Here is a 4,097-nt window from a genome sequence, read left to right on the forward strand (position 1 = left end):
AAAAGGAAAGTGTGATTCATGCATCTCGCCTGATGTAACATTTTGTAGAACCAAAAATCCTTGCAATTTAGTCTTTTTAAGAAAGGTGTTTTAGATTTAAGATTCCGTTGCAAAGCGCTATCTTTACCAATGGAAATGTGGTTATGCTGGAAGTGATTTGGGGGGAGGGGGGGAATGACATTCAGAAAAATATAGGAATGTATCCATCCATTACAGACCAGTATCCCCACCCCCACCCCACTTTCTCTAGTTTAGCACCATAGAGTTGTATCAAAGCCAAATCCAGAAATTTGCAAGGGCTAACTGAGAATGCTGAATTGAAGACCAACTCAGCTTTTCCTCCAGACTGTACCTGAAAAGTTGATGCTTTAGAAGCTTTGTCTATTCTTCGCCAGGAGGGAGATACACACGCCTTGTACTTCCTACTTTCTCAATCGTGCAACTCCATCTCTCAGGCGCTCTGCTGAAGGAAGGGAGGGAAGGAGCAAAGTGGCGAAATGGTGCTATTTTGAAGCCTCTGAAAGATGCCCTGCCATCTAGGGCAGGAATCTCCACATGCTGGCTGGATAATTCTGGGACTTGAAGTCCGCACGTCTTAAAGTTGCCACGTTTGGAGTTCCCTGCTTTAAGAAGGAAGATAGTCCTTAAGAACCGAGTGGTGGCGGGGAAGCGCCACAGCGGAAGAAGTCCCTCTGGAGCAGCGAACTACGACCAGACAGATGCTTATGGAGATTCACAGTCTTCCTGGTCATGGTTACCCCAAAAGTGTTTTTTTTTTTCAAAAGGCAACTGGACTTGGTTTTTTTTCTTTGAAGACGTTTCAATTCTTATCTAAGAACAAGATCTTGGATGAGAAGCAAAACGTCTTAAAGGACAAAACAAAGTCCAGTTACGTTTTGAAAAAAACGCTTTTGATATGACCAGACAAGAGTCCGAATCTCGCTCAGCTAAGCTCCCCGGGAAGCTGGAGGACCTGCCAATCCAGGCGGCCCCTCAACTGCGCCTCCTCCCTTTTCTGCCTCCAGGAGGTGTTGGAAAAGCGCGTCCTAGCCAAACTCAAGAGACCAAGCGGGATATCTAAGGAAGTGAATGGGTCGTCGATGCAACCTCCACACCCAGCTAAGACTTTCTGAAACGCTGGGCGATCCGGGGAAGCCGGGAGGTCTGGAAAGCTTCCCACGAAAGGCGACCGGGCAAGAGAACTGAAGCGGCGTTAGAAGGGGAGAGCACGCGTGGAGACTCCGGCTCCCCACCCCGCCTGCTCCAGATCCGAGTGGGCGTGTTTTGATCCTCCCAAACTGGGATCCACTCCTGCCCCGTGCAGCGGCTTCCCTCGCGCGCCGCGCATCTTTCGGATCCTCCATCAAGCGCGGTTATTAACGTGCAACACCCAGGAGCGTGAGGAAACATCCACGCGGATCCATCTAGGGAGGGAGAGCAATAAGGTTCAGGTACGTTTTTATGTTTTATTTTATTTTTATTTCCTGGAACGATATTTTGGAAAGCTCCCGTGGCGTCTCCCCCCCCCCTCCAGCCAAATTTTGTTTGGGGACTTTTTAAAAAAGATGAAAACTAGCTGCTTTGCAAAACACCAGCCGATTCCCTGTTGTATGCGCCAATCCTCGAAAATATGTTATAGTAATAAATGTATAACGTTCGGTTTTTCAAGATATTGCAGACACTCCGTTGGTTTGGTTGCCAGAGCGTGAGCTGATATGGATGAGGCATTTCCCGGTGTCAACCGCAAGGCTATTTATTACAGTGCATATTTAATTCTTGTCAGTAAGGCGCTTAACTACATGGCTGTAATTTCTTGGCAGACGTCAGATTCATTGAAAAGAGTTGACAAGACGTTTAAAAACAAAACACCCTGCACAGAAGCTTTTTATTACATTTGGACTTTTCGCCGCTGAATTTCTTCAAGGGTGGATCTTTATTTTGTTCTGGTTTGTTGCATTTTTTAAAAAAAAATGTAGCTATCTCTGAAGATCCAATTGGACAGAAGAGCAATTTCCAAATAACCCTACAGTAATTTCAAAGGATATCTGAAAGTACCTTTATTTTTCATCCCCTAAGACTATCTTCATCAGCTGCAATATGTGACAGTCCTGATAAATGAAAAGTGTGTGGGGGGGTGTGTGTGACACAAATTCAGAATGAATCTAAAATCTTCACATATGCTGATCAGCCTTAAAAGATTTGTTGTCTATTAATTACAAATATGACATTGAGTTAGTGCTTTATGATGCAAGATATGGGAAACAGGGAATCACTGATTTAAATAACATCTGTATTTCATGATATGGTACCTGACGTTTTGAGTTTGGGAAGAGAAATTGAAATCTAAAAATCATTATTAGTACTTTTATTTATTTAGTACCACTTCTCCAAATAACTTTGGGTTAAATAACTATTCCTTTTCATGACAACCTAGTACATCTATAGACTTCAAAGAAGACCAGAGATTTGAACTCTATTCTTTTACAATTATACCAACATTCTAATCCTACATCATTCCATGCTCAAATAACTCTTGAATTAGCATCACCAAGAATTCCTGTTCATGATCTTGATGGAAAATCCAGTTTTTTACTATGTTAAATATTTTCAGTTTCAAAATACTATTAGGAAAAGAATCCTATAATCCTACAGCAATAGCACTGATGATGTTACCTAGTTAAGATAATGAAATGCCTGCAAGAAAACAAGCAAGCTCAGAGAGCACCAAGGACCCCTCAATCCTATAGTTTGGAAGGAAGGAAGGAAGGAAGGAAGGAACCACAACTTCTGCACCTTGCAATTTATTGTACCTAGAACAGAAGGTGCATTTACATTTTTAAGCAATTTAGTTATTGTTTAAATAAATACAGTACATCCCATTGACAGTAGTAAAAGGGAAATCAAGAAAGCAAACATTTCTGAAAACATTCTGAAGAAATGAATGCTTAAAAAAAGCTAAGATTTCTTAATCTGCCTCTTCTATTTGATTAAGCTCTTTGAGGTCATAGAATTGCAAGGTCTAGTTTTTAAAATATTTGTATCAAGAGAATAACTCATCCAAACAGAACATGGAGATTTGCAGGATAATACCTGCAACTTTATGGGACTCTTATTTTCCATTAAACTAATTCTAATCTATTCATATAGCATTATAAAATAAAAAAAGACAAACAAGAATGAAATAGAGGTTTGCAGTAACAAGATGAGGCATAGCTTTCATTCCCTATAAAGGTGAAGGAAAGTAGGAAAATCTTTAACTGTTTTCACTATTGCTTCTCTAGCTTTTTTCACCAGGACGGTTGTCCTCTTAAACTCCTAATTCTTTGAGGCTTAATTTGCTTGGCAGGGAAAGATTGATGTATTTGTCAGCAAAAAACCAATCACAAGCAGATTTACGACAGCTTTAAAAATAAAACTGTGGTTCATCAAGCAGAATGTTTAAATTCCAGTTTCAGTAGCATGTCAAATTCCAGATTGTAACACCTGTCAACAGCTTCTCCTATTCCCCGCTACATTCACTAAAAGCAAAAACCTTGTTAGGAATGTTTAAAGGAAAGAGGAAATACAAGTGATCCTTGGTTAATAACCGTTCATTCGGCAACCATTTAAACTTACAGCAGAGCTGAACAAATAGTATTTATCCATGGTCCCCAAAGATAATCATTACAGCACCTGCTTGTCCACATGATCAAAGTTTGTGTGCTCGGAAGCCCACCTGCACTTATTATTGGCTTTAAGGGCACTTCAATTCTCCCCATCCACCTATCTCCCTCCCTATTTTTCCCCTTTTGGCCACTCTGCAGTCTGCAGTCTTGGATGGAGCTTCCTTATGCTCCATCCAAGCTGCTGCTCTGCCCTTGCCTGGCCCTCTACTCCACTTGCAATTCCCAGCATCTTCACCATCTTCTTTCTCAAACTCTTCACAAAGTGCACCTGGCCAAGATGCTTGGTGAGCCAGCTGCTGGCCGTTGCCAGTCCTTTTTCCCCAAGGCCACATGGGGCCTTGTCTAAGTTATGTATGACCTTATAAAGAGTTCAGGGTGGCAAGGAGAGCAGAGCAAGGGCAGAAGGGCAAGTGAAGCACAGGATGGCCAAAG

Source organism: Thamnophis sirtalis, unplaced genomic scaffold (genome assembly GCF_051295495.1).
Source record: "Thamnophis sirtalis isolate CommonGarterSnake01/CBP01778 unplaced genomic scaffold, rThaSir2_p1.2 scaffold_11, whole genome shotgun sequence".
Lineage (NCBI taxonomy): Eukaryota > Metazoa > Chordata > Lepidosauria > Squamata > Natricidae > Thamnophis > Thamnophis sirtalis.